Source organism: Vombatus ursinus, unplaced genomic scaffold (assembly GCF_900497805.2).
Source record: "Vombatus ursinus unplaced genomic scaffold, bare-nosed wombat genome assembly UNPS02009132.1, whole genome shotgun sequence".
NCBI classification, from domain to species: Eukaryota; Metazoa; Chordata; class Mammalia; order Diprotodontia; family Vombatidae; genus Vombatus; species Vombatus ursinus.
Window position 1 is genome coordinate 16227207 of NW_020948910.1, and position 9406 is coordinate 16236612.

A 9406-nucleotide genomic window follows, 5' to 3' on the forward strand; every position below is an offset into this window, starting at 1 on the left:
GTGGAGGTATCATACTGAGGGTGACGAAAGTAAAGGAGCAGACAGTGGATGGGTGGGGAATGACTGCTCAACATGTATTAGACAATAAATTTTTGTTGAAATGAAATTACTTCACTGAGTAGGTTAAAGAAAACATGCAATATTATTATGTTGGACTCTGAGAAGAAAATTTCATATTAGGAAGCATAGCATTGAAATAATGTGATAATACAGATTTTACCTACTGGAGAGTCTTATAAAAGAGATCCTAGGCACAGTGTTAGAGTTATGGTCTGTTTTGAGTCTTAGAAAGATCATTGTTAATTTTGGTAGTAATATCCTTTTATTTACATTATTATCTCAAAAACTATGTAATTAAGTTACAAATATAAGCAGCATGTCCCATTTGTGCTAATAGTGCTTTGAAAAATTTTAAAAAGCATATCAATCAAATTTCAAAGATTTTACTTTATACACATAATGAAGAAGTTCATCTAGAGAAACAGAAGGTCAAGAATCTCAATGAAACTAATGAAGCAATGGTAGGAATGAAGAGGGTCTAACAGTACCAGATCACAAATGATATTACTTTCATAATGATAATCAACACTATTTGGTAATAGCTCTAATATAGGAAAACTGATAAATTGAATAGACTAAGTAAATGAACCCAGAAATAATTGAACCTAGTAGTACTGTGTTCTATAAACACAAAGATAACAACCACTCAGGTAAAGAGTCTATATTTGACAAAAACTGCTAGGATGCCTGAAAAATTTCCTGGTGGAAATTCGATTTAGAAGAACATTTTATACCAATACCATAATAATACAAGCTATGAACCTAAAAGGTCATATTACAAGAACATTAAAGGTAAAATTAAAGAGATATATTCTACAGCCATGAATCAGGGGAATTCTTAACTAAACAAGGGATAAAGAAGAAATTTGAAGTATTGTGGATAATTTCAGTTCATAAAATTTAAAAGCTTATGAACTAGCAAATAAATGTAGTTAAAATGAGAAGGGAAGCAATTAATTGTTAAAATCTTCATACAGTTCTTTGATAGATATAATAATGAGGATACATAATGAACTTACATGAATATTCAAAAATGAAAGATGCTATTTGAAAGCTAAGTGGTGAAAGGAAAACTAGGTAAGTGAAGGAACACACAATGTCAACAACTACGTTAAAAAAAAAGTTCCAAAATCAGAAATGATCAAATTAGGGTAAATTAAAACAACTCTGCAGTTCCATTTCAGATCCATCAGATTGCAAAGATGACAAGAAGAAAATAGAAATTCTTGTGGGAAAACAGTGCTATTGGTAGAGATGTGAATTGGTCCAACTATTCTATAAAACAAAAACAAAAACAAAAAACAAAACAATACCTATCTGGAACTATATCCTCAAAGTCACTAAATTGTCCACACACTTTGACCTAGGAATGCTACTATTAAGCATATGTGGTAAGGAGTGAGATCAAGGATAGAGGGAAAGGACACAATGTATAAAAATATTTATAGTAGTGCCTTTATAGTTGCAAAGTACTAAAAACAAAGGACATGTCCATAAATTGGGAAATGGCTGAACAAATTTTTGTACAAGAATACAATTATTATTGTGCCACAAGAAATAAGGAATATAACAGTATTTTAGGCTACAGTGGTCTCAAAAGCAAGTTCAAGATCTGGAGAGATTGAATCTATGAGGCAGTTTTTTTTTTTTTTTTAAAGAATTTCTTTTGCCCTGCGGTGACATTGGGCCGCGAGCGAACGAATGAGCGAACGCAGCCGCCGAGGCCCGCAGCTGCCGCCATGTTCCGCATGATCTTCAACCAGGCCAAGAAGCACTCAAGCTTGATCCCCCTGTTCGTGTTCATCGGAGCGGGGGGCACTGGGGCAACTCTGTGCGTCCTGCGCCTGACATCAGTTGGGCCAGAAAGAATAACCCAGAGCCTTGGAACAAAATGAATCCCACTGATCAGTACAAGTTCTACTGAGTGAATGTGGATTATAGCAAACTGAAGAAAGAAGGCCCGGAATTCTAAGTGAAAATGTGCTTTTTCAGCTGCTGAGAATGAAGGTCCACAAGCCATCCGCACAATTCTACACACAATTAGGAAATGCTTGATCTTTCCCTCGTGTTGCATGAAATCATGTTCCATTTAACAGATGAATAAAGATGTGAAACTTGGAAGAGAAAAAAGAATTTCTTTTGCTAAATACATTCAGCAAGGATATACATTGATAAGCATAGTTCTCCCACATTAAGATGGACCTGAATCAAAGGCAACAATTGCCTATACAGAAATCACTATCCATGAGATCTAAAGAACTACACTCCCTTTTGGACATTATTTTATATAGGATTTACCAAAAGGTGAGTCTTCATGCATTTAATCAATCTCCCTTCAAGGTCTCTGTGGCTAAGTATTATGCACATACATTAAATCACAAATTTATATCCTTAGAGCTGAAGATCTAAAAAAATAAGTAGTGCTCAAGATAAATTCAGAGAAAAATGGGAAGATACCATGAACTAATGCAGTGTGAAATGAGCAGATTCAGATAAATGTATGTGATAACAGCAATAATATGAAGACAAATAAATTTGAAAGGCCTTAGATCTCTGATCAAAGTAGTGACTAATGCCTTCTACCTCTTGAAGGAAAGCTAATAGACTAGATTTGCAGAATGAAATGTATTCTTGCATGGCCAATGAATTGATTTGTTTTGTTGGAGAAAGTAGATGTGCATATATGTAAATTATGTCTATCTACACACGCAGACATACACACATATGAATATATACATATACACATACACACATATGTATATGATATGATTCATCCCACTGCAATTAAGTTGATATAGTTACACCTAGAGTCACATGGTTAGTCATCCTTTCATGAGTAATGAACATCTTTTTGATTTATTCAAGAAAGGAACAATTTGATTGAGCAAATTTGCCATATTTCTGATAACTTTAAATAGCTAAGCCCTGTATAAATTTCAGCAGTTTGAGAGTAAGGGAGATTTCAAGCCAGGCGATGCCTATGGAGGAGATCCCTGCAAAAGGGGAGTGGTGAGGGAGGAGGGAATCCCCACTATGAGCCCCATAGCTTTAAAAAGATGATTAATTGACCAGTAGGAGAAACTGCATCCAGGGTAAAGCAGAAACACACAATCTAGACAGATACAAATACAGAGAGAAACTCATTCAAAGAATGAAACAGCTTTAGGAAAGGGAAAGTGGGCAACCAAGAATAGAGGCAGATTATGGAGAGGAGAAAAACCCAGTTTATCAATCAATCCACCAAATGCTGTATCCAAAGTAGTTTGTGTGAGAACTTTATGAAGAAAATATCTCAAATATATACCCTACACAGGCACTTACAGTATCTTAGTCTGAGCCCACTCTTCCCATAGATGGTATGTGTATTTAGGGGACAGTGTGCTTACTTTAGGTTATAGAAGGGGTTTTCTATAATTACTGTTGCTATGACATTTGTGTAAATATTTTTTGCTAAAAACTTATTGAGCTACTGGCAGGGAGAATTTAGGAGAGAGGAGGGGGAAGGGAGAGGGAGAAAGAAAGAGGAAGAGAATAATTCAAAATAAGGGTGGTTTTATAGTTATATAAATAAATACAAATATAGTCAAATATAAATAAATATATAGTTAAATATAAATAAATATAAATATAGTTAAATATAAAATAAATATAAATATAAACACTAAATAAATATAGTGTTCCTTCACTTTCCTATTGCCTAATAAATATAAACATAACTTTTGGATATACTTTAGACCTACAATAACTAAAATACTAGTGAATTCAAATTTCAGAAATTCATATTTTCCTTTGAAAATGGCAGGAATATAAAATTCAAATAGACTCTAGGTAGCCTCCTGGGCTTTCAACAGCAATAGACTCACAAAACATTAATTGGACTAATAATATTTCATTGTTTGTGTCATAAGATATAAATTGATTGTGAAATATTCTGTGCATCCCCTATAGCTTCAAATTGGTCTTGCAGTTACAAGTACCTGTCAGGAAGCACCATCTCTACAAACTATAATAAGGTACAGGACTGAAGTCATGAAATGCATTGGTGGATTGCCTTAACATTCTCTTAGGATCAATGCCTTTCAACAAAGTCCTTGGTGATTCCATTACTAAACATGTTTGATTAGGATTCAAGTCTTATGTTCTTTATGTCATCTTTTAGCTCATAGTTCAAAGCTCCTATCAAGGTACCAAGAAGCTGGTAGCTACCAAGGAAAATACCATAAATGGTCCTAGCTTCAGTCAGATTCTATATTTGAAAGCTCTCAATGTCTGAGTTCTGTACTTCAGTCTAACTTTGGTATGAAAGTGACCCTGAGCTCATGATGGTATATTATCAGAGTGCAAGTTATACCAACTTAGAAAAGCTTTAACTATGGCTCAAACAATGGATTTTACATCTGTCATCTGATGACCAATTTACTAAGTCTGGAAAGACATTATAGTAAGGTTGGCAAGCAAATGATGAACGACATTTTTCTTCCACAATAACTTGTGAGTTGTGATGATGTAGGTGTGCCAATGGTCATTGAATCATGGATCCTTGGTATACTGAAGCAAGTGGTGTGTAAATAAATTATTTGGAAAAAATAATACCTAATAGAAATTACCTAAGTTTCCTTGTGGGCACATAGATAAGCAATATACAGTCCAGGGCAGAAATAAATGCCCCAGAAATAAGCAACAGGTAAATAAATGTTCTAGTAGGTAGGTGAAGTATAATTATTACTAATAGCTCACATTTTAACAAGATTTTAAAGTTTACAAAGTTATTTCCTTTTAACAACCCTTAAGGTAATTAAAGAATAGTATTATTCCCATTTTATAAGTGAAGAAAACTGAGACTCAGAGAGGTAAAGTAGCCTTTCAGCAAAATGTTTAGCAAGTAACCTCTCACGCCATCCTTGAGTCCTGAGGATCTATCCTTGTTCTGTGTTGTTTAGCATTTTTGTCAATGAACTGGATGAAATCATAGATGGTATATTTATCAAATGTCAAGATGACAAAATGTTGTGAAGTATAGATATCTCTTTGGAAGACTGAGTAAGGATTAGAAAAAAAACAAGGTCTTGACAGGTTAGGATGTTAGGCCTAATCTAAGATTAAATTTAATAGGGATACTTGTAAATAATTTAATCATTATTTGAGTTTTTTAAAAATCAACTTTATAAGTACAATATGTAGACACCATGATTAGATAGCAGTTTGTTTGAGAAGTAACTGGGTATTTCAGGCACCAGGAAGCCCAATATAAGTCAATTCTGTGATATGGCAGCCTAAAATGCCTAATGTGATTTTAAGCTGAATTAAGAGAAGGGTAATGCAGAGTGTGAGACAGGTAATAGTCCTGCTATACTCTGCTCTGAGGCAGACCATATCTGGAGTTATGGTGCTCAGATTAGAGTAATACATTTTAAGTCATATGTTAGTTAGCTCCAGAGTGTCAAAAGCAGGGCTACCAAGGGTAGGGAAGGACAATGCTGTGCAGGGTTTGGTTAGAGGAAATGGATGTTGAGCTTGGAAAAGAGAAGACCTAGAGGGAATTTGACAAATATGATCAGTTATTTGAAGTACTATCATGTGAGGAAGAGATTAAACTTGTTCTGCTTGGCCATAAACCAGGAGTGATAGGTGGAAGGTTCAGTGGCAGCTTTAGGCTTCATATAAAGAAAAAATTCCTTGATAATTAGAATTATCCAAAATTATTGTTTTTCATTTCTTTTCATGATGTATTCTTGACTCCCCTTCCAGATTTTCTTTACAATGTCCCAGAAACTTTTCCATCCTGGAAGCTCACCCCAGTCCTCTATTTTATATGTTGGAAATAACCTTCACTCTTAAGCCCTCCACCTTTTGATTGATTGTTTCCTCCCAGAACCTCCAATTTAAAGAGAATTCCCAGGCCACCTATGTATTCATTCCTTTCCCAGTTATATTCCTGACCCTCCTTTTGGACTTTCTCCATAGTTCCCCCAGGCTGAGTAACTTCATCTTCTTACACTTTCCCTTTCCAATTTCCTTTACTTGTTATCCTCCTCATTAGAAGGTAACGTTTTCTGTAAAATTTTGAGGATCTTCCCCTCCCAAATTGATATTTTTGTGATGGTAAATTAGATCATCTTTTGTCTCAATTCTTTCCTAGTCCTTAGTCATTGGGTGTTGCCTCAGATAAACTGAGACCTGGGAAATGACCTTGATTTAGAAAGGGAAGGTCACATATCGCATCCAGGGCCATTGCTAATTGTCTTGACTCTAGTCTTGCCACTAAACTTTGATGAGGAAGAGAGAGCAAGACTGACAACTTTGTGCCTCATTTAGATAAATCAGGACATCATCCTTGCGATGTCATTGGTCTTCTTCGAAAATGAAGGACAAGCAACAACAATGAAAACAACCCGCCCCTTGAAGGAAGCCATTGTCTTTCTTTCTGCTGGTCTTTGTATTCACACTGCTTAGCAGTTTGCCTGGTATATAGTAAATACTTAATAAATGCTTGTTTACTGAAAGATCAAAAAATGGAATGGCTTTTGTTGGGAAACACTAGGTTCATTTTTCTAGTGGTCCCCAAGCAAAAGCTTGATCACCCTTTGTCATAGGAATTCTAGTGGGCATTCTTGGTTAGCACAGTGAACAAGCATTTATTACATCTTGGACCTCAAGGCCTTTAGATTCTATTCCAACTCAAATTCCATGATCCTATGACTGCTCAGGACAATACAGAAAATATAAGTAATATATTTGGGTGCTGGGTTTCAAATCTGGGCTTCTCTTGACTCTAAATTCAGTGTTCTTTCTACTCTGCTATGCCATATGAGATGATGAGGCAGTTATCACATGTCACTGAAATATATTGAGTAGATCCTGATGGCAGATTATGGTCAGAGGTTCAGACAGGTAAGCAATCATCATCAAGGAACCTAATATGGGGGGGTAGGGTGGGAAGGGGTTGATTTAGAGGTAGGATTCCAATCCTTGAAAGAACTTAAGTAAAAGGGAAGGAGAGAGAGAGGCAAGACCTCACCCCTGAAAGAATGGCATATTTGACCAAGAATTCAGATAGAAAGCAACAATGCAGGGCCTAGAATTTGAAAATGGGGTATCCAGTGCAACCAGAGTACAAAACATAACTAACAGCAAGGTAGATAGTGCTGAAGTTCTGACTTAGCCCTTGGACATAATGGCATGCACTCAGGTACAATGATATTGTACTTATTGTGACACAGTGCAATGAGGGACTCTGTGTGACTATTGGCAAGTCACTTATTTTCCCTGGGCCTCAGTTTCCTCATCTGTAAAAAGGAGAGGGTTGGATCAGCTGGTTGCTGAGGTCCCTTTCAGATCATATGAGCCAGCTATCTATAGTCCTATGATACTATGATAAGCTTGGTCGCAGTATATAATTGGGTCTAAGTTAGAGTTGAGGGTTAAGTACCCTCAGCTGTGAAAGCATAGAAGGAAATAGGGGGAAGGGAACCAAATAAATGACTAGAAATAAACTTTTGACAACATTTGAGCAAGATAATTAGTCTAACTTTCAGAATTTTAGCAAGTTTAATTTTACCTACAACTGCAGATTAAATGTATCATACTTTATGATGAAATAGCATCTTTGACAGTTACCCAGGACTCATACCTTTAAGGGACAATGGAGCGGGATCATTACATTCCAATGACAAGAAAGTTAGCCATTCATCATTGCCTACTTACAAGAGGAGTACATTTTCCCACTCAGTATAAGGTTGAGCTGAGTCCATGCTTCATCTTTAAAAATAAGACATAATTGTGCAGATGGGGAGACCAGATGGATTATATCAGTGAGTGTTTATCATTTTTTAATATTTTGAAGCCAGATGTGTACATACACATTGCTGGTTGCAGTCTGAGGGAAAGGACATTGTATTTGTGGGACACTAAACTTTAATAAGAAATTACAGTGTTTTTCATCCAACTTAGATCAACTATTCTTAAAATACAAGTCGACATTCACTGTTGTAAGCCTTTGGAAAATAGGAAACAGATGCTTAATAGAAAGAAAACTATCAGCCAAGGAATTCCTGATGATCTTTTTATAAAATGTAAACTTACATATTTTATGAGTCCTTTAATGAACTGCTATAGAACAACTTCAGCAGTCAAAACATTTCATGAAAATAGACACGAACAATTTGTCATTTGTTACTACGTTCACAGAAAATCCTTCAATTGCACTCTTGAGAAAATGGGCATAATGGTGGCCCGTACCATGTTATTAACAACATCTGTTACTTGCTGCAAGACCTGATTGGATACTATGGAAGAAAGAATGAATCAGGATAAACATACAGAGATGCTTCTATTACTCAAGGTGTTTATGCTGGGCCTGGCAGAGTTCCCTCACTAGGTAAGGTTGACAATGCTCACAGGGAGAGATTAAAAACGGTGCAATGGAGTTCAAAGCAAGGCCAGACAAATTATGCTGTGGTTTAGGCTAACTTTAGCATGGGGACAATGGGGTGCTTTCCTTGGTCCTAGAAAAGTCTCCATAGTAAACAGAGATTGTAGATTGGAAGGGCCTGGGGAGAGCACCACACTGAAGAAGTTTTCTATGTGTCAGTCCAATAGCCTTCAGTTAAGCACACTGATCATGCTCCTACAATTTGAGAGAAGAAGAGAAAGCAATTCAAGCCAGTTTGAAATTCTATCTATTGGTATCAGTCACTTTCTTCACACTGGGTTATAGAACTGTCTTCAGAAGCAAGATTTGAAGTGGTAGGCTCATAAATGGTTCTCTTATTGACCCTGAGAAATCACCCCTTACCCTTGATCATGGCTTCAGGTCATTTGATGGTTTGTGTTGTTCAATTGGGATAAAAAGGAAGGTAGGATAGAAATAAAAGAGAGCATAAAAGGTGAAAAGGAAGGCTATACCCACTTAAGACAACCAGAAAAAAAGCATTAAAGTGCTCCTCCTGCCCAACTCCAAACATGATCAAGGAGAGTGAAGATGGAGATCTGAAGTAATGATAATCCTCAGGACACTGTTTGTGAAATGGTAGGCATGACATAAGAGTTTCTATTCACTTTTCTCACCCAGATTTATAAAATTCCGGAGCCCTATCAAAACACGTTCCCTATGTCTTGACTTGTGCATGTGTATGTGTGTGGGGAGGTGGACCTATGATTTCACTGATATAGAGAACTGAGAGATGAAGAAACTCCATCTACCAATGTTTATCAGTAACCGCTCTGGAACTCTTGAAGAATTTCTTGGAATACTTAGAAATTAGGTGACTTGCCCAGGATCACAAAGTGTATGTCAGAGGAAGGACTTAACCCAGTAGACACTAAGGTTAGTTCTCTATCCTCTTCA

General features: G+C 36.3%; 1 pseudogene; it reads left to right on the forward strand.

Annotated features, from left to right (window-relative positions):
* The first annotated feature begins 1758 nt into the window (after positions 1-1758).
* Positions 1759-2088, forward strand: LOC114034818 (annotated as a pseudogene).
* The last annotated feature ends 7318 nt before the right edge of the window (positions 2089-9406 follow it).